General features: G+C 40.0%; 1 long non-coding RNA gene and 1 pseudogene across 2 annotated transcripts in view; both read left to right on the forward strand.

Annotated features, from left to right (window-relative positions):
- The window catches only part of LOC135523867 (uncharacterized), a 16,774-nt gene extending 16,740 nt beyond the window's left edge, over window positions 1-34 (forward strand). For both annotated transcript variants that reach the window (XR_010452881.1, XR_010452880.1), the window contains exon 4: window positions 1-34. This exon is cut by the window's left edge and continues 21 nt beyond it. This is a non-coding gene — a long non-coding RNA (uncharacterized LOC135523867).
- A 12,479-nt stretch (window positions 35-12,513) lies between these two features.
- Window positions 12,514-23,097, forward strand: part of LOC135523868 (pleckstrin homology domain-containing family A member 1-like) — a 38,141-nt pseudogene continuing 27,557 nt past the window's right edge.

Raw genomic sequence — 23,097 nt, forward strand, 5'->3', positions numbered from 1 at the left:
TAAGATCAGCTCTTCCACTGTGACTTTCGTCGGGTACCTGCAAGGTAAGCTGGGGTAGATAGCGCCTGTTTTGTGTGTGGGTGGGTTAACAAGTTGCTTCTCAAAAATATACAGTAGGGGGAGCCAAATCTCCTCAAACACATGTCCATTGCTTGACAAACAAAAAAGGAAAGATTATAACCGTAAACAGGTGCTAAGTGGCATAGGACCCATTTGTGGTCATCATTTTTGCTTTTCAAATACGATTCTCCATCAAGAGTACTTGTGGTTGTTGTGGAATACCTGAAGAGCTCCTGCTACTTTTCCTCAGCGTGTACACTTCTGTCTGAATTGTGCATCCATCCATGTTTGTCTGTTGTTGTTTCTGTGACATTTTGTTTGTGCGCATGTTGATATATGTTTTTGTGCACATCTGTGTGAGTGTGTGTTTGCTCACTACTGCCTCTGAACTGGCAGCCTCACTAAACACAAGTGCTTTGTTTGTAAATTATGTCTGAGTGTTGCAGAGTGCCCCAGGTTATGCGTCAATAAAAAAATAAATGATAAATGTGATGTTTGTTTGCTTAATATAAGGAATTTGAAATTATGTATACTTTTACTTTTGATACTTATGTATCAAAAGTAAATTGCTAAAATATACTTAAGTATATTTTAAACCAAATACCTTTAGACTTTTATTGGTTATTTTCTATTGCGGTATCCTTATTTTTACTCAAGAATGACAATTGAGAAAAAATAAAATCTCTCTCTCTCTCTCGCTCTCTCTCTCTCTCTCTCTCGTTGGCCGGCGTCTTCCTTCTTCTGCTCTTGTTAACTTAGCACATTAATTCATGTTCAAAAGGCCTTTCATAGTGCAATGTGTTCATTATTACTATGTCGCAATGGTGTAAGGAGAAGGACTTAACTAAAGACAGACCTGTTGGCCGTGGCCTCTGTACGTGACTACAACACTCTGGAGCCCGTGTCCGTCCCATCGTGCAGCTGGAGACACATGCAATGTGTTGTTGCAGGAGCCGGCGGACTAGTGGTCCTTAGGCGAGCAGACAGTTTTAATATCAGTTTGATATTAAAGAACCACACAACGTGACTAGCCTCCCAGTGTAATTCTGATAAAGAGCCTCCTCTACGGTGAAAACCAAGCACAGTACACACCTTGGCAAATGCCTAAGTGGGCAAGCTCCCAGGCAAATAACAAGCTCTCAGCCTCTGCTTAGATTCCTGGAATCATGGTGCGATTCATTCTGAAACTCTGCAGATGTCTTTTCTTTTCATTGACTTGAGGCACTGAATGTATTCGTCAACATTACATGAATCTCAGACCACTGGCGCCAGCCATAGATTATCACTGGCGAGTTGTGATTTTGTTTAGGTGTTACATGGTAACTGTTAACTGCCTCCACTGTGTTGCTTTTTAGTTGTTTGGCATTCATCAGAGGTGGTGTTGTGTGCGTGTGTGTGTGTGAAAGGGTAAATGTGAGTAACGTTATGGTGAGTGTTCGCTCGATGATGAACCCTTTAACTTTGATCCCCACCTCTCTTGTCCCAGCTCCACAGTGGGGGAGACATGCAAGGAACAGATTGCTCCCAACAAGCAGTGCGCCTCAGCACGGTCATTAAGAGGGCAAGTCTAAATTACTGTTACGCACCTTGGTAAAAATGACAAAAGGTGAAAACAAATGTGTTTTTTTTAAGTCACTGGTGCTATTGTTTTGGCGTCCTCCTACAGGAGCCTCAGTACTGCACTCAAAACCATTGAGCTGTATGGCTTCTACTTCCTGCCCAAAGCAGCCGACGTGAAATTTCTTTTGATGCATTCCAGCAAAGCCACTACTAGTGGTGACAAATGGTGCTCACAAACTGTTAGGGCCTACATAAAGCTGTCCCGACAGCAGAGCTTTCTTTTCAGCATCATGGAGTGAATCCTTACCACTGCTTTCACCTGGCTATCAGCGGGAGCCTTGTCTGGCAGCGAAACAGTTCATTCAGCCCCCTTTACTGACTTTCAAAAATATATATGGCTGACTTGCTTAAACAAATGTTGTTTCTAATGACAATTGAGATGTACAAGCTATGGCATAAGGGAACGATGAGTGGATAAGAGGAAATCCATCATTTTGATTAAGACATCAATGAGCGCGCTAAGACGGACATAGTCAATATAACGATTTGTTCAGCACTTTGGAAATGTGCAGTGACAGAATTCAGAACATGAGCCTTTTCACAATATTCTCCCTGAACACCAAATCAGAACCGTAGGATAAATAAAGAGAAGCTCTCCATATTAAATTACATTTCTCTAAAACAGGCTATAGGCTACATGTGCACCACCAAGTCAGAACAGTAGGCTAAGTTATGAGGGGAAAACGGACCAAATTATAAGGGTGAGGCACATGGGATACTAACAGCTTACTACACAACATACACTTGGTATTACTTTCTTAGCTACAGTATACATATCTCCCTGGCATATTGCATCATTTTTGCAGCAGCATACAAGACGTTTTTGGACTTACCTTTATGTGTTGTGCTCACTTGAACAGGAAAGTGGCGTGGCGGTTCTTCTTATGGGCAAATTTTGTCTGGCATTCTCTGGATTTATGCTGCTTTCAAGACAACTGGGAACTCTGAAAAAAACAAGGTTGAATCATGAAGTCAGTGATCTTCAGGTCTGAGAGGCTTGAATTCCCGAGTTGGATGACCTTTGAAATGTATTTTCCAGTCTTAAAAATATATATATATTTTTGAGTTCGCACTTGTTTTGAATGCGGCAGAAGTCATGCTGGATTGACAGCATGGCCAATGTATTCAACCTTTTCTGGCCCATGGTGTTGCATTTGAATGTTTATCCTTTTAAGCTTGGAAAAGAGACCCTTAAACCCAGACTTGGACTACACACCCTCCCCACTGAACAGCAGGCTCGTGATTGCTTTGCAACACGTGCAGCTAGCCACTGATTCCTTCCAAAACACTCATTGTTAAATTTGCAATTTACAACTTGTGTAATGCTTATGTCCAATTGGCCGATGAGCACTGATAAGTTTTATCAATAATTTCTCTTCATATGACAAGGTTGAAAATTATTTGGCAGTAGATTTTCAACTTGATTCATGATGATGACTGCTTGTCTAGCTTGCTAGCTAAGATTTTGAAAGTATGATGCTGACATGATCAGTCCAATCAAAGCTATGGTAGATATAACGTGATTTGACGTAATGTTATTTGTGGCCAATGACCTTGAACCTTCTTGGCTGGGCACTTCTAATGTAAATCTATGGCAGCACCCAAGGGGCTTGAATTTTCGAGCTCTCCCTGTAGATTTTGCAGTGACGTAGTGTCCCCATGAGTGACAGAACACATAGCCAGTCACGGCACAACTAGAGAACATGACCAACCCCTACGCTCTGTATTTTCCGCTGGCTGCCCCACCACCACAGAAAGCACTGAGCTAGGCTGAAACACTGGCATTTTAGAGCTGCCTTACTCAAGAAAGCTAAAAGGAGACCATGTTTGTATGAGGCTTTATTAAATTAACATTGTTTGCAAACTGATATGTGACCTGTATGAATCACAAATTAACATGCAAAACAGGAAAAATAAAAGGTTTTGCTTGACAGGTGGGGCTCAAAACAGGTGGGACTCAGCCCCACCGGCCCTGAATGATGGGTTGCCACTGTGCACTAAAGGGAATAGAATGCTATTTGGAACACAACCTGTGTCATCAATAAATGCTGAAACACATGCGTCAGACAGACAGCTACTCACAAAGAATAATCTACCGATCACTGTCCATGGTCCTGAAATTGCGACATGTCTATGCGAATCAATGATAGACTTTCCGTGGTGCCAGAGCATGTAGCCAGAGCTTTGCTTTAGCTAATAGATAAATGTTTATTGGTCGGCCTATCTGGTCGTCATTGTCTTATGTTAAGCCTAACATTTCCCAAAAATATACACAGTGTCGCAAGGCTGCCATGCTGGCTGGCGGCAATAATGTTGTTACTTGTTCAGTAATTAAAGTTGGAAATTCAAACGTTGCAGATTGCAAAATGTATCTCTGTACAACAGCATACTAATTAGCAACCAATAGATTATTTTTAATTATACAAACATGAACTGTTCTTGTTAGAAAGCTGTGCGTAAAACCAGTCTGTTCATGCTAGATAACACAGTCAGTCCACCCTCCACACTAGCATACTATGGATTGTTTCATTATGCGGGTCTAGCCTACCATCTATATACAGTATTTAGATACTATTTAAAATATTTTTTCTAAAAATGACACATCAAATAGCCTAAGAATGAGGGAAAAAGTAGTCAGCTTGATGACAAATGAATCCATTATTGTTGAACTCAGCAGGTTTTGTCTGGCTAATAGCCTACACAAATGGGATGCAATCTCTGGTAACATCAATTGAATCAAATTAAATCCAATTTTAAAGACTCACCTGGTCTTCTGAGGTCCTGCTTCGCTCTTTCTTTCTTTTAGAAAAACGTCCCCTTGTTAGTACTACATACAGTAGAGGCCTATAGTAGTCAAATGTTTTCACCACGGCCTGTAGGTCCAGGTTGCGGGCCCGTTTTCCTCACTGAGAAGAAACATACTTGGCTTCCTAGTAAATATGGATATTAAAAAGGTTTAGGAATGACTTTTTGGAGGATTAATGTCAAAATGCTTTTCAAACTAACACCACTAGGTGTCACTAGGACTATTAGAACCATAAATCAGGATATTTGCCCTCAAAAGTGGAAAGGGGGATACCTAATCAGTTGTACAACTGAAATGTTGGGTGCAGGGGGATGCCTTAATCGACATCTACAGCGCCCAGGGAACATTTGGTTAACTGCCTTGCTCAGGGGCAGAACCACAAATATTTACCTTGTCAGCTCGGGGATTCAATCCAGCAAACTTTTGGTTACTGGCCCAACGCTCTAACCACTAGGCTACCTGCTCAAGTGCATATGGCAAGGTTAAAATCAATAAGCAGCAGATAAATGACACAAAGTAAACACAGTATTGAACGAGGAGTGAATGGCTGTGTACCTGTGGTTCACTGCAGAGACTGAGACACTGGGACCTTGCCATGTCTGTGCGGGCATGTGAGAGGCACCCCTTTAGTATGATAACAGAGCTGGCTGTGTCCTATCAGATCAATATGCAGGCCCGTGTGCACAGCCAGTTCAAAAGTAGTCCCATCAACCAGGAGTTTGGGCTGAGTAAGCGCACCTGCAAGAGCCAGGTATGGAGGGATGAGAAGGGATGATGCTGGAAAAGGGAGGGTGGAGAAAGTGTTTCTGAGATTTCAGGACAGGAGATAGGGTCTAGTACTTTCAGGATATGAGTACTGCAATGTTGTGGTTTAGTTGGATAAAAGTAAATTGATAATTTGGGTAGCTTAAACAAGCCGGGGAGGCAGGGTAAGCCAAGTGGTTAGGGCGTTGGACTAGTAACCGAAAGGTTGCAAGTTCAAATCCCTGAGTTGACAAATCTGCTGTTCTGCCCCTGAACAGACAGTTAACCCACTGTTCCTAGGCTGTCATTGAAAATAAGAATTTGTTCTTAACTGACTTGTCTAGTCAAATAAACTTCAAGATGATTGACTCAGATACTAGCTAACAGGGCATTGTATTCAAATTGATGTTGTATTTAGAGGGTTCTGATTACTGCTTTACCTCTTCTTTCCTCTGTGTGCAGTTGTTCAAGGCCGCAGCTTGCCCATCTTCGTGACCTTTGCCCTCGCCTTCCCTGCAGTCTGATCCCCTGCCAGACAGTCTCCATGGTGCTCATTATCACACTTCCTGTCTGATTTAAAGTATACAGACATATCCAGGCAGGAGGACTTTTCTCAGTGGTGTAGCCTTGATAGAAAAGAAGATGTGGTTATCTGTTAGGCAAACAGCCTATTTTAACCCAAGCCAAGCTCAACCAAGCTATGCCCATTGACAAAACCAGTTAAAAGAGACAGGTCATGGTTTACTCTGTCGAAGTAAAAGGGACACAATTACAGTAATTAGACAAGGAGCAGAGTCATGCACTTGGCAGTAGCGAACTATACAGTGCACTACTTTTGACCAGAACTCTTTGGGCCCTGGTCAAAAGTAGTGCACTATAAAGGGAATATGGTGCCACTTGGGATGCAAACTGTGCTGGCTGCAATGTATCCTAACCACACAACCTGGTCTCAGAGCATTTTGTATTATTATGTATATGTAAATCTGAGACATTACATTTAGTATGATATCTTAAGTTTCGTATGGTATGTATTAATTTGTGGATGTATGATAAGTTACGACTTACAATTAGTATGATATGTTACAAATTTGCAAAAAGTACAATATATTAAGATTTTGCAAAATGTATGATATGTTAAGAATTCCAATTTGTTGTTGCTAACATTGGGTAGGCAGCTAATGTTAACTAGCTGGCTAACATTAGCTAGGCTAGGGGAATGGTTAGCTAACATGCTAAGTAGTTGCAAAATAGCTAATTAGCTAAAGTTGTCTTTGATGAGATTCAAACACGCAACCTTTGGTTTGATAGACATTCACACTACATGCCTACCCATCCACCCACTCATGTTTGCTTCAAGTAACCTTATGTCTTATGTAACCACAAACTATGGTGTTGAACGCTGAGCTGTAGTCAATGAATAGCATTCTCACATAAGAGTTCCTTTTGTCCAGGTGGGAAAGGGCAGTGTGGAGTGCAATAGAGATTGCATCATCTGTGGATCTGTTTGGGCGGTATGCAAATTGGAGTGGGTCTAGGGTTTCTGGGATAATAGGGTTGATGTGAGCCATTACCAATCTTTCAAAGCACTTCATGGCTACGGACGTGAGTGCTACGGGTCTGTAGTCATTTAGGCAGGTTGCCTTTGTGTTCTTGGGCACAGGGACTATGGTGGTCTGCTTGAAACATCTTGTTATTACAGACTAAATTAGTGACATGTTGAAAATGTCAGTGAAGACACCTGCCAGTTGGTCAGCTTAAATAATTGCCGCCATTGATTTCAATTAATTTTACGTAATTTTTTACTTGGTTTGCATCATATTTCTTTGCATACTTTCTGTTGAAGTTTGCATCGATGCATGCTTCAGAATATGTACAAATGGAGTACGCATTCGAGAAGTGCCCTCCGCTTCGTATACTTTGATTTGGACTCATACTCTGACCAACTCATGCTCGGAGCATGGTAGTATGCATTTTGAGAAACACCCATAGTTTCACCTGACTGGTATCTTAACAGGTAGAGTATGGAACATTCAGGAACATGAGAGTATGACGTTGAATCCAATTAAAGGAACACTATTTTGAAAATAGTTTTATGTGAAATGACACTTTCTGTACTGGTTTTTAAATTGAGTTAGGTACACACTGCTGTCTTACGCATCCTAAACAATGCCATATATTCTGTTTTCAAAAAAATCATCAACCTGAAGGCAAAAAAGAGAAGCATGATGTGAGAACCTGGTATTCCAACTTATTTTAGACTGTGACACGGAGTTTTGATGAAAACAGTGGAGAAAATAAAATATCTATCTGATAATCACACACTGCTATTTATTGCTGACAAGCAGATGTCATTAGTGTGCAATGTAAACCGATAATGAAGCTCTGTGTAATTAACTGTTTTTCAGCACAATTTGATGAAAGCCCTGAAGCCTTCAGAAAGCCTCGGCCTCCAATCACTACTGTTTACTATGTTACATCTAGTGTATGAGACCAGGCTGAACCACAAGGGGCATTGCACACCCTCTCTGGGGAGATAGCTCTTTGAAGGCAGTTGCTGGCCTTGTGGTGAGCAGTTGTCTGGAGGCTTTATAAATGTTGATCCATGTGGTTCAGGCCCCTTCTCTACCAGGAAGCAGAGTAATAAGTCTCTCTGTGTCTGAAAAATGCTGACTGTCAGTGGGTAAAATTCTGACCAGTGGAGTTATGTACTGTAGGGTCAGGTACAGCTGAGAAAACACAAATGTAGAGCTGCCCAGGAAAACAGAGGTTTATTGGCAAACTCATAAGTGAATGCAGTGGCGGTCTGTGACATTTAAGATGAGGGAGGACGATAAACATTTTTATGAGCATGGCCTTATTTCTATTACAGCATATTGGATGACTTTCATTCATTTTCCATTCAACCACCTCAATGTAACATCGACTGGTTTAGGCTAATACATGATACAAAATGTTGTCCAATACCCATCACGAGGTTACTACAACCTAGCCTATGAATGAAAGTTTACAACGTAGGTGCACAGGTCCACAGAATTGTTTTAGTAATCAAGGTGACAGTGACACTTTCAATACTCTTGCCTGCATCTAGCTGATCTTGCGCGTTAGTAAACCTGCTACAATCATACAGTACAGTGTACAGTCAGCAAGCAGTTTAACAGTTATACCGGCGGGCCCCAGTGATAATTAATAAAACCAATAAAGCTTACCTTAACTTGGAAGAGTTCCAGTGTTGGATAACTGTAGCCAGCTAGCTAACATGACATCCCTCTGTTTGAGCTGGGTGTTTGAGTAGGATAAAGTAGCTAGCTGCATTCCCTAGCGAAGTGAAAGTGAAACAAAATGCTCTCTTTCTTATTTCTCCATCATTTTTAAAGGAATCAATTTCTTCAAAACTGTTCAACTATGGTCTCTCTCTCTCTCTTTGAGTCAACTACTCACCACATTGTATGTACTGCAGTGCCAGCTAGCTGTATATTATGCTTTCAGTACTTGATTCATTATTTAATCCTTTATTGGGTGGTCAACATGTCAGTTCATGCTGCAAAAGCTCTGAAGTTGTCATAACGACTGTGCATATGGAAGGGGGTCAAAATCATGAGCCTCCTAGGTTGTGTGTGTAAGTTAATGTCCTCCGGCTACACCATGGTGCTACCCTACAGAGTGCTGTTGAGGCTACTGTAGACCATTGCAAAACAGAGTGTTTTAATCAATTATTTGGTGCTGTTAATATATTTAGTCTAGATAAAATCTAAAAAGGATCACTTTTTTTAATTTTTCACAATTTAAATGTTTATGAAATTCACTGAGGAAGATGGTCATCCCCTTCCACCTCTGAGGAGCCTCCTTGAGTGACTGATAAACATGGTTCGTATTTATATACACCTGGCAGGAGCACTTCATGTGGATTGGCTGTTCATTAGATGTACAATTTTCGTCAGCAGGTCATTAGCAGGGCCTGCCAAGACTCAACATTTCTCAATTCTGTTACCACAGATCTATCCAACCTTTTTATGCGATAAAAAAAAACATTCAAGACAGGCCTAATGGAAACAGCAAATTTGTGTAAACTTCCACAGGGATGCTGGCCCATACTGACGCCAATGATTTCCATAGTTGTGTCAAGTTGGCTGGATGTCCTTTGGGTGGTGGACCATTCTTGATACACACGGGAAGCTGTTGAGCGTGAAAAACTCGGCAGCGTTGCAGTTCTTGACACACTCATACCGGTGCGCCTGGCACCTACTACCATACCTTGTTCAAAGTACTTAAATCTTTTGTGTTGCCCAATCACCCTCTGAATGGCAAACATACTCAATCCACGTCTCAAGGTTTAAAAATTCTTCTTGAACCCGTTTCCTCCCCTTAATCTACACTGATTTAAGTGGATTTAACAAGTGACATCAATAAGGGATCATTGATTTCACTTGGATTCACCTGGTCAGTGTATGTCATGAAAAGAGCAGGTGTTTCTAATGTTCTGTATGCTCAGTGTATGTTGCATGCATGGCTAATGTTTAATTAGCTTCAATTATCGGAAAAAAGGGAGCATGGTTTCTCTGTCGTTGATGTATTTTCACATGGGCAGACTGCCACTAAGGAAGAGTCCAATCCTGTAGCTCCTATCGTGGACCAGCCCAGAACTGAGTAGATGTTTCTACTCCGGTCAATTTCAAAGTTGGTTACACTGCTGCGCCATGCTCCCTAAGGCTATGCAATATAAAACACCCATCATGTCAGGATGCTGTGCAATATTTAACCGACCACTTATGCCGGTGACCTAATTGCCATGGAAAAACTGGTGTCTGCATATCACAAGGGACAGTCAAGAGTGGATTAAGCAATGGCTCAAAACCCAAATTGCATCTATATTCCGATCTCTCCTTTGAGCCTATGATCTCCTTTTTTAGGTTAGAGAGACTGAAAATGCACTGTAGTGGAAATGCAGTGCACAGCTCCCACAGTGAGTGGGTACGAGAGGATTCTAGGTCACACTGTCTGCCTGTTTTAGCGCTCGTGTGCATCTTGCTCACGTCTTTAAACTTGGTTAAATTCACAATCTTCACAAAGACCCTACTGTCTAAACACAGAAATGCACTCCATCCGAGAGCAACTCGCTGCATATTAAGGATCAGTTGAGGGCTGGGAAGTCCCCCTGTCAAATGTAAAATGGTAAACCAGATGTTGTTTCCTTGTTATGCATTCATCCAGTCCCAGGTTGCGCCCTGATAGAGAGCGAGACATGGCACATATTTCAGTCATTGTACAATTCTCAGGAAGGTATTCGTCGGGAAGTAACTGGGGTGCTCTGACCAAAGACCAAAATATTTTGTACCCAAGAAAGTGAATGTAACTGAACTAAATGACTATTTCCCCGAAGCACTCACTTCTGTCATCATGAAGTGCTTTGAGAGTCTATTTAAGGATCATATTATCTCCACCTTCCCTGACACCTTAGACCCACTTCAATTTGCATGTAGCCCCAATAGATCCACGGATGCCACAATCGCAATCGCACTGCACACTGCCCTATCCCATCTGGACAAGAGGAATACCTACGTAAGAATGCTGTTGATTGACTATTGCTCAGCCTTCAACACCATAGTACCCTCCAAAATCCTCATTAAGCTCAGGGCCCTGGGTCTGAACCCCGCCCTGTGAAACTGGGTCCTGGACTTCCTGGTGGTGAAGGTAGGCAACAACACCTCCACGACACTGATCCTCAACACAGGGGCCCCACAAGAGTGCGTGCTCAGCCGCCTCCTGTACTCCCTGTTCACACTTGACTGCATGGCCAAGCACGTCTCCAACTCAATCAACAAGTTTGCAGACAACACAACAGTGGTAGGCCTGATTACCAACAACAACAAGACAGCTTACAAGGAGGAGGTGAGGGCCCTGGAGGGGTGGTGCCAGGAAAATAACCTCTCCTTCAACATCAACAAAACGAAGGAGCTGATTGTGGACCTCAGGAGACAGCATATTAGGACAAGTCCGGAGTATAAATATACATTTCTTAATTTCATTTGTTTAATTTTTAGATTTGTGTTTATTGTTAGATATTACTGCACTGTTGGAGCTAGAAACACAAGCATTTCGCTACACCCACAATAACATCTGCTAAATATGTGCATGCAACCGATAACATTTGATTTGAAGCATGCATCCTTTTTTAATGGGAGGCTATGTGAAATAGTTTTATTTTGGTGAGTTAGAGGGGATATAAAAGTCTGTGATAGGTTTGAATTCTGCTGGCAAAGGACCTTAGTGGCTTTTTAGAGAGCAGAGTAGAATAGACAGGATCTGGGGAGTAGAATAGGATAGACAGAAACCAAATTAAATAGAAGAGAAGGGAACATAATAGGCGAAAGTATGATAGGTTTGAATGAATCTGTCTCATTATACGTTTTAAACATATGAACTAAGGTGGGGAAATTGAATATGTGGCCTCAAAAGTTTTTTTAAAATTTGTTAAATGTAACCTTTATTTAACTAGGAAGTCAGTTAATTAAGAACAAATTCTTTTTTTACAATGACGGCCTACACCTATGCGACTCCCAAACATGGCCGGTTGTGATACAGCCTGAAATAAAGGTTGGCCTGCTGCATAAAAATATTAATACTAGCCTACTCTGACCATAAAAACTGTAATCTCTCCTCTACACCCCCCACCTGCCTGCCCTCCACCTATTCCTAAAACGTTGGGATAGGAAGGAAATGTGTGAAGCTCGCCACAATAGGGAATAAAAGTTATCCATTGAAAGTAATTTCAAAATTATACAAATAGCGATATCATGCCATATTTGTGCTAGATAATGTTAAACATTATGATCTTATATAAATTCAACAAAATATGCTATGTGAATGTTTAGTACATAGTAGGTTGACTGGTGACTTAATGTTGCTCATTTCACACCGATTTCAAAATCCAGCAATGTGTGCTACGACACAAATATTTGTGAAAACCCTGCATAGTTGTGTTCTGTGGGTGTCACCGAGTAGGCTGATAATCTATGAATGTTGCACCCATGGAATGGGTTATGCTGTACAGTGCATATAAGCATGCCCCAATGCAATTCTAAAGTCTAATACATCCACAGTGCGATTTTTTTGTGTTAAATTAGTTGTCTTTTGTTGCATATATATAACAGCATTCAGACCTTGTTTTGCATCCGTTTGAATCACTTTCAATGGGGGGGGGGTGGGGATTTTATTTTGAAGGCGAACCGCAAATTCCTCTATTGTGGTTTATCCTTATTGTGGCTAGCTTCACATAGATGAAATATACGTGGTGGAGAGATGTGCTGAAACTCCTTTCGGTTTATCCAAAATTCTCTCTCAAGCTGCCAATAGCATTCCCGAAAGAACAGAAATATGTAAGTACACCCGAAAGATTCTTTATTGTGATAGCATTCGATGTTAGGACACAACGTAGCTTCGCATGAACACGTAGAGCTCGAGGGACATTGCACGCACCCTGAATGTAAATATAGCCTACATAGACCATTTTACAGTAGCCGACTATATTCGATGTTACACTTTTTGATACTGTGTATCAGTACATTGTTAGAATCAAAGTTTCTTTATGCAATGTTACTGTCGCACATGATATTTAGGCCTATGTGTTTCTCGTCATATCGGGGAAGTATTTTGGTTGTGTGGAACTGTCCTCAATGTGTCTACTGTCTGTTATTGTTGTTAATACAAACTGCTACGTAACATTAGCCTATAAATCTATCAAATTCAAAAACAACCCGCTAAACTTTATCTACAATGGGCAATTCCACGTGAACGGAATTAGGCTGAGAGACTCCGATTTTCACTTTATGCCAAACAAAAACCATTGATTTCAAAGTTTAACAAATCATACAACTCTATGCACAAGCACTACGTTGGAGCAATTTACACATACATTTTCACAAAAACACATTTATTTGGAGAACTGTGCAGATGCAACGTTTGGGAACAGTATTACGGTTTAAAAAAAAATCTACCTCACGTTTTCCAAAAACGGTTCATTATCTGCTCAGAATTAAGATTCAAAGATGTCTGCAGAAAGAATGCGGTGTCAGCTATGACATGACACCTTGACTCAAATCTATTTTGGTTATTGAACTACACTGTCAGTGAAGTGGATTTACACCCAGTAACGGAATTAAATCATAGGTCCCCCTTTCTGTACATAACAAATGATTAATTATGGATATGAACGTCATTCTCTACACGGTGATGCATCCTGAATAGGTACACAAAGGTAGAAATATGCAATATCATCCTTTGCATATATGGGTATTATTCTACACAATGGCTATTATTCTAATGAGCTCCGCCCCCCAAACAAGACTACATTTTGGTTGCTCAGTAAAAGACCAAATCTGAACTAGAGGTCGACCGATTATGATTTTTCAATACCGATAATAGGACCAAAAAAAGCCAATACCGATTAATCGGCCTATTGTTTTTTTTAAATTTTATTTAAAAAATAAAATATACTTTTAAAATTTGTAATAATGACAATTACAACAGTACCGAATATATATATATATATATACATACATATACACACACACCAATAAAATCAATTTAGCCTCAAATAAATAATGAAACATGTCCAATTTGGTTTAAATAATGCAAAAACAGAGTGTTGGAGAAGTAATATGTGCCATGTAAAAATGTGTGCCATGTAAAAAAGCTAACGTTTAAGTTCCTTGCTCAGAACATGAGAACATATGAAAGTTGGTGGTTCCTTTTAACATGAGACTTCAATATTCCAAGGTAAGAGGTTTTAGGTTGAAGTTAATATAGTATTTATAGGACTATTTCTCTATACCATTTGTATTTCATATACCTTTGACTATTGGATGTTCTTATAGGCACTATAGTATTGCCAATGTAACAGTATAGCTTCCGTCCCCCTCCTCGCCCCTACCTGGGCTCGAACCAGGAAGACATCGGCAACAGCCACACTCGAAGCATCGTTACCCATCACTCCAGAAAAGCCGCGGCCCTTGCAGCGCAAGGGGAATAACTACTCCAAATCTAAAAGCGAGTGACGTTTGAAACAGTATTAGCGCACACCCAGCTAACTAGCTTGCCATTTCACATTGGTTACACCAGCCATTAGGCTGATAGACTTGAAGTCATAAACAGCGCTGTGCTTGCGAAGAGCTGCTGGCAAAACGCATGAAAGTGCTGTATGAATGAATGATTAGTCAGACTGCTCTATCAAATCAGACTTAATTATAACATAATAACACACAGAAATACGAGCCTTTGGTCATTAATATGATCGAATCCGGAAACTCATTTCGAAAACAAAACGTTTATTACTTCAGTGAAATACGGAACCTTTCGGTATTTTATCTAGCGGGTGGCATCCCGAAGTCTAAATATTGTTGTTACATTGCACAAACTTCAATGTATGTCATAATTACGTAACATTCTGGCAAATTAGTTCGCAATGAGCAAGGCAGCCCAAACTGTTGCATATACCCTGACACTGCGTGCAAGGAACGCAAGAGAAATGACACAATTTCACCTTGTTAATATTGCCTGCTAAACTGGATTAGTAGTTATAACTAGTGATTAGGATTGATTGTTTTTATAAGATAAGTTTAATGCTAGCTAGCAATTTACCTTGGCTTCTACTGCATTCGTGTAACAGGCAGGCTACTCGTGGAGTGCAATGGTTAGCGCGTTGGACTAGTTAACTGTGTGGTTGTAAGATTAGTACCCCTGAGCTGACAAGGTGAAAATCTGTCGTTCTACCCCTGAACAAGGCAGTTAACCCACAGTTCCTAGGCAGTCATTGGAAAATAAGAATATGTTCTTAACTGACTTGCCTAGTTAAATCAAAGCTATAAAAAATATTTGTATTTTTTTTTAATAATCGGAGCCCAAAAATACCGATTTCCGATTGTTATGAAAACTTGAAGTCGGCCCTAATTAATTAGCCATTCCGATGAATCGGTCGACCTCTAATCTGAACCAATCATAGACGTCTATATTTCACAAGCCTAGACATCACAGTATGGCACAGAGTACAGTAGAGGTCAGTACATTATACTGTACTCTAGTGTACTGCACTCTACTGTACTATACTGTGCTTCACTGTACTGTCCAAGAATGCATAATCGTGAGGGATATAGAGAGCAGCTGTAGCTTCGAGGTAACTCTACCTGAAAATACAGTACATGATCCAAGTGATTCGATAGTTGATATTCAGCAGTCATAAATGTATGCCTTATTTACTTTGAAGAACTACAAAATAGGGATTTTGTTAGACAGCAGCTCTATAGAGATGAATTAAATAATAGTCATCAAACGAAACAAATGTAATATTCACAACTGAAATATTTTTGTAAAGTAATGTGAATAAATATGGTTAATAAGTGATAAGCAGTAATGGGCAGTCACTACCATCATGGGACTTTTATTCATTGATTTATTCAGTGTCATAGCATTCAACCAAAATAATCTAAACCAAAATGGAAAAAACATACTTTTTTAATAATCAATCCAAAACTATACTGACTTCCAGAAAGCACTAATTGCTCAGCACTATAAATTATGATCCTGCATCTGTATATGGGTCATTCTAATTTGCACCTATAGAAGTGGTGCAAATTGGTGGTTAAAAAAGGCAAATTTTCCCCAAACTTTCAGTGCATATGTCTTCCAACATATTTCAGGTAGAAACACCTGTACAATACAGTGACTTACGAAAGTATTCCCTTGGCCTTTTTCCTATTTTGTTGCCTTACAACCTGTAATTAAGATAGATTTGGGGGGGGGTTGTATCATTTGATTTACACAACATGCCTACCACTTTGAAGATGCAGAATATTTTTAATGTGAAATAAGACAGATAAACATAACGTGAGCGTGCATAACTATTCACCCCCCCCCCAAAGTGAATACTTTGTAGAGCCACCTTTTGCAGCAATGACAGCTGCAAGTCTCTTGGGGTATGTCTCTATAAACTTGGCACATCTAGTTATTGGGATTTTTGCCCATTCTTCAAGGCAAAACTTTTCCAGCTCCTTCAAGTTGGATGGGTTCCGCTGGTGTACAGCAATCTTTAAGTCATACCACAGATTCTCAATTGGATTGAGGTCTGGGCTTTCACTAGGCCATTACAAGACATTTAAATGTTTCCCCTTAAACCACTCGAGTATTGCATTAGCAGTATGCTTAGGGTCATTGTCCTGCTGGAAGGTGAACATCCGTCCCAAATCTCTGGAAGACTGAAACAGGTTTCCCTCAATAATTTCCCTATATTTATCCATCATTCCGTCAATTCTGACCAGTTTCCCAGTCCGTGCTGATGGAAAAACATCCCCACAGCATGATGCTGCCACCACCATGGGGATGGCGATGTTGGGATTGCACCAGACATATCGTTTTCCTTGATGGCCAAAAAGCTCAATTGTAGTCTAATCTGAGTACCTTCTTCCATATGTTTTGGTAGTCTCCCACATGCCTTTTGGCAAACACCAAACGTGTTTGCTTATTTTTTTCTTTAAGCAAGGGCTTTTTTCTGTCCGCTCTTCCGTAAAGCCCAGCTCTGTGGGGTGTATGGCTTAAAGTGGTCCTATGGACAGACACTCCAATGCCCGCTGTGGCGCTTTGCAGCTCCTTCGGGGTTATCTTTGGTCTCTTTGTTGCCTCTCTGATTAATGCCCTCCTTGCCTGGTCTGTGAGTTTTGGTGGGCAGCCCTCTCTTGGCAGGTTTGCCATATTCTTTCCATTTTTTTAATAATGGATTTAATGGTGCTCTGTGGGATGTTAAAAGTTTAGATTTTGTTTTTTATAACCCAACCCTGATCTGTACTGATTTGATTTGATTTGAACTTTGTCCCTCAAATCAAATTTATTTATATAGCCCTTCGTACATCAGCTGATATCTCAAAGTGCTGTACAGAAACCCAGCCTAAAACCCCAAACAGCAAGCAATGTAGGTGTAGAAGCACGGTGGTTAGGAAAAACTCCCTAGAAAGGCAAAAAAAACCTAGGAAGAAACCTAGAGAGGAACCAGGCTATGTGGGGTGGCCAGTCCTCTTCTGGCTGTGCCGGGTAGAGATTATAACAGAACATGGCCAAGATGTTCAAATGTTCATAAATGACCAGCATGGTCGAATAATAATAAGGCAGAACAGTTGAAACTGGAGCCGCAGCACGGCCAGGTGGACTGGGGACAGCAAGGAGTCATCATGTCAGGTAGTCCTGGGGCATGGTCCTAGGGCTCAGGTCCTCCGAGAGAGAGAAAGATGAAAGAAAATTAGTCCCTGACCTGTTTGGTGAGCTCCTTGGTCTTCATGGGGCCGCTTGCTTGGTGGTGCCCCATGCTTAGTGGTGTTGCAGACTCTGGGGCCTTTCAAAACTGGTGTATATATACTAAGATCATGTGACACTTAGATTGCACACAGGTGGACTTTATTTAACTAATTATGTGACTTCTGAAGGTAATTGGTTGCACCAGATCTTACTTAGGGGCTTCATAGCAAAGGGAGTGAATACATGTGCATTATTTATTTTTCATTTCGCCAATTTGGACTATTTTGTGTATGTCCATTACATGAAATCCAAATAAAAATCAATTTAAATTACAGGTTGTAATGTAACAAAATAGGAAAAATGGCAAGGAGGTTGAATACTTTTGCAAAGCACTGTATATACTACTGGCACACTTTATTTTAAATATTTACCTGAATTCTTTAACACCACTAAATTTGTCACTACATAAACATAGTGAAAAAGTTGCAATAAGGGGAGAATCATGCACCCTGGTGATCATTTTGATTAAGCTTACATTACAAATTCATACATCTAATTCATGATGTTGTTAGATGTTTCAATTATCACTTTAACTATCTTTATTGGGCAGAATAACAGGCATTTTGGTGTCAAGTGTCAATCATAGAGAAATGAAGGACTGTAGATGGATATAACTTGTTTTAGTATAGACATTGCCATTGAGGGCTTCCACTGTTTAAAAGTAGTCAACTGGGTGGGAATTCCTATGGGTTGGGAGTGATCAGCCAATGATAAGAAAGCATTGTCTTCTTCAAATTGGGTTGCCTATGGTTTGTAAACCAAAGACTAAGGTAATATCCAGGAGCCAAGACCAAGATCTATACCAGCACATTAGTACCAAGAACAAGACCCAGTGAGTTGAGACCATGACAAGTTGAAGACCGAGTTGATGTAGTCCATTGGCCTTGATCCAGAGTACATTGGCCCTGTCTTCAATTGTACGAAACTCAAGTACAGTAAACGTGAGTACTGTACATTAGGGTAGAGTACAGTAGAGCAGAGTACAGAGAGTACATTACAGCAGTGGTTCTCAACTGGTTTTGTATCGGGACCCAAATTGAACCAGGTTGTCTGTCACAACCCAATATTCTCATAAAACAAATAGGCCAAAATGCAATCTGGAAAACTATTTTTAGTGCTATATTGATAGTAAATGTGACAATTATGACAACGGAACAACATTCCCACCTTTTCCGTTGTTTATAATTACATTTTGCCCATAGTCTTGATTTAAGAATATTAATAAGCTCACTGGTTTGAGACCACAAGATCAACTCGATCTGCTAAATAGCGTTAATAATCCTGTTGTGGATGTTGATCCCCATTTGGGAACTTTCCCTAACACCATCAGCTGGAATGTGGCGCATGGAACGCAAAAAATATTCTTACAAATATTTAACCTCCACACATTAACAAGTCCAATAGCTTAAATGAAAGATAAACACCTTGTTTATATACCCAGCAAGTCAGATTTCTAAAATGTTTTATGGCGAAAACATAGCACATATTTACGTCAAACCACCACTGAAGACACAGCTAATTTGCATAGCCAAGTTGAACAAAATATGCAATCAACAAACGCAGGATTAAAAGAAAAATAAATCACTAACCTTTTGAAATCTTCATCAGATGACAGTAATATAACGTTACACAGTACATTTATGTTTTTTTCAATAATATGCTATATATATCCATAAATCTCTGTTTACAATTACGCATTGTTCAAAAAATGCTACCCAAATGTCCCGAGAAATGACGATAGCTCCGGCAGACAACGTCAGATAACAAGCAATACACATCATAAACTTTAACTAAATATGCATGTTCTACATATATATATAGAAAGATACACTTCTTCTAAATGCAATCGCTGTGTTACATTTATTTTTAACGTTACAGAATTCGTTCACTAGGCTATAATATGAGTCGGCGCTCAGAAATTAGCATGATGGCTCCTCTATCTTGGAGTCCACAGAAATCCAAATTTAACACATAAATATTCCCTTACCTTTGCTGTTCTTCCATCAGAAGACCTGGAAGGAATTATACTCACCAAAAACATCGTTTGGTTGTGAAGTCTGTGTCTTTCGGTTATCAAACACGGCATATTTCGGTTGAAATGCAGCCAAAAGTCAAGTGGATGCGCACCAAAACGTTGAATTTACATATTATATGTCGACTAAACTTGTCAAACTATGTTCATAACCAAGCTTTAGCATGTTATAAAGGTGCACAACAATTCTCAGGACGAACAGAAACACACGCGTCGTTTAATCATTCTTGGAAGAGAGAGATCACCGGAGGAGAGCGCGCATGAATGTGACCTTTTTTTTCGCGTGACCGAAAGGTTTCGGGCCGCCAAAACTCTCGTGAGCGCGCTATTCTCACAATGAGAAGCCCCATTGAAAGCAGACATCGCGCTGAAGACATAGAAACTGTTCCCAGGTCTGTAGGAGCTTGGGAAGGGTGGGGGCGATGACGTCAAATTTGGGCCAACTTTGAAGATGACAAGAGAGAGTTTGGGAGAATGACTGCCCTGAGAGCTCTGCTTTACATACAGACATCATTTCAACGGTTTTAGAAACTTTAGAGTGTTTTCTATTCAATAATATTTTTTATATGCATATATTTGCAATTTTTGAAAGATTTTTTTTCTGTTTAATATGGGCACGCAATTACTCCAAAGGGGGCAGCAGACAGCCCTATCTTTAACATTAATAGCTCTAAATTGAAAATACTGGGATTAAAGATAAATTGTTCAAGGATGAACTTATTTAAAAACTATAAAAAAATAAAGTATATTCATTATAATTTCTGAACACTTTCTACCTGGTTTTAGTAATTTCAGTTCAGGCGGGGGTGTTTTTTGTTCATTAACATTTATTTTTTAGACACCCGCTACCCACTCAGAAACCATTCCAAAATGTGGGTTGTGACCAATCAGGTGAGAACTGCTGCATTACAGCACAGTACATTATAGATGTCTATGTTTTGGCCAATATTTGGGCTCTTGGAGGGTTTGCGTCCCCCCTGCTGGCTATGCATCTCAATAGTCTACACTTTTTCCTATAGTGTGCACTTGTCCACAACCCACATGGTGGTCCTCTGTAAGCTCAGTTGGTAGAGCATAGCGCATGCAACTTGCTGTCACAGACGCCATAATGGCACAGATACAAAGATGAGACCTATATACAGTGGGACAAAAAAGTATTTAGTCAGCCACCAATTGTGCAAGTTCTCCCACTTAAAAAGATGAAAGAGGCCTGTAATTTTCATCATAAGTACACTTCAAATATGACAGACAAAATGAGAGAAAAAATCCAGAAAATCATATTGTAGGATTTTTTATGAATTTATTTTCAAATTATGGTGGAAAATAAGTATTTAAAAAGTGTAAATTAAATAAATGTATTTTGGACTTTAAAGAATCCACATAGCTAACATATGGCTGGCTATCTTTAATATGGACAGATGTACAGTGCCTTGCGAAAGTATTCGACCCCCTTGAACTTTGCGACCTTTTGCCACATTTCAGGCTTCAAACGTAAAGATATAAAACTGTATTTTTTTGTGAAGAATCAACAACAAGTGGGACACAATCATGAAGTGGAACGACATTTATTGGATATTTCAAACTTTTTTAACAAATCAAAAACTGAAAAATTGGGCGTGCAAAATTATTCAGCCCCTTTACTTTCAGTGCAGCAAACTCTCTCCAGAAGTTCAGTGAGGATCTCTGAATGATCCAATGTTGACCTAAATGACTAATGATGATAAATACAATCCACCTTTTTGTAATCAAGTCTCCGTATAAATGCACCTGCACTGTGATAGTCTCAGAGGTCTGTTAAAAGCGCAGAGAGCATCATGAAGAACAAGGAACACACCAGGCAGGTCCGAGATACTGTTGTGAAGAAGTTTAAAGCCGGATTTGGATACAAAAAGATTTCCCAAGCTTTAAACATCCCAAGGAGCACTGTGCAAGCGATAATATTGAAATGGAAGGAGTATCAGACCACTGCATATCTACCAAGACCTGGTAAAAGTGTCGTTTAAAGTTTGCCACAAGCCACCTGGGAGACACACCAAACATGTGGAAGAAGGTGCTCTGGTCAGATGAAACCAAAATTGAACTTTTTGGCAACAATGCAAAACATTATGTTTGGCGTAAAAGCAACACAGCTCATCACACTGAACACACCATACCCACTGTCAATCATGGTGGTGGCAGCATCATGGTTTGGGCCTGCTTTTCTTCAGCAGGGACAGGGAAGATGGTTCAAATTGATGGGAAGATGGATGGAGCCAAATACAGGACCATTCTGGAAGAAAACCTGATGGAGTCTGCAAAAGACCTGAGACTGGGACAGAGATTTGTCTTCCAACAAGACAATGATCCAAAACATAAAGCAAAATCTACAATGGAATGGTTCAAAAATAAACATATCCAGGTGTTAGAATGGCCAAGTCAAAGTCCAGACCTGAATCCAATCGAGAATCTGTGGAAAGAACTGAAAACTGCTGTTCACAAATGCTCTCCATCCAACCTCACTGAGCTCTAGCTGTTTTGCAAGGAGGAATGGGAAAAAATGTCAGTCTCTCGATGTGCAAAACTGATAGAGACATACCCCAAGCGACTTACAGCTGTAATCGCAGCAAAAGGTGGCGCTACAAAGTATTAGCTTAAGGGGGCTGAATAATTTTGCACGCCCAATTTTTAGTTTTTGATTTGTTAAAAAAGTTTGAAATATCCAATAAATGTCGTTCCACTTCATGATTGTGTCCCACTTGTTGTTGATTCTTCACAAAAAAATACAGTTTTATATCTTTATGTTTGAAGCCTGAAATGTGGCAAAAGGTCGCAAAGTTCAAGGGGGCCGAATACTTTCGCAAGGCACTGTATGTCCTATATATTTAAACATTGGTAGTTCGAAAAATACATGAAGATATACCAATTTGCGTACTCATATTCTCCAAAATGTTTGCGGACAGACTGCTCACCATGTGGCCATGCTGGAGAGGTCTGCAATCCCATCACATGGAGATATTTGTAGGGGTGTTGCTTAAGGCACGTTCATTCTACAATATTTGTAAGTACAGTTGAAGTCGGAAGTTTACATACACTTATGTTGGAGTCATTAAAACTCGTTTTTCAAACACTCCACAAATTTCTTGTTAACAAACTAGAGTTTTGGCAAGTCGGTTAGGACATCTACTTTGTGCATGACACAAGTAATTATTCCAACAATTGTTTCCAGACATATTATTTCTCTTATAATTCACTATATCACAATTCCATTGGGTAAGAAGTCTACATACACTAAGTTGACTGTGCCTTTAAACAGCTTGGAAAATTCTAGAAAATGTTGTAATGACTTTAGACGCTTCCGATAAGCTAATTGACATCATTTGAGTCAATTGTAGGTGTACCTGTGGATGTATTTCAAGGCCTACCTTTAAACTCAGTGCCTCTTTGCTTGACATCATTGGAACATCTAAAGAAATCAGCCAAGACCTCAGAAAAGCAATTGTAGACCTCCAAAAGTCTGGTTCAT

Source organism: Oncorhynchus masou, chromosome 31, assembly GCF_036934945.1.
Source record: "Oncorhynchus masou masou isolate Uvic2021 chromosome 31, UVic_Omas_1.1, whole genome shotgun sequence".
Classification (NCBI taxonomy): domain Eukaryota; kingdom Metazoa; phylum Chordata; class Actinopteri; order Salmoniformes; family Salmonidae; genus Oncorhynchus; species Oncorhynchus masou.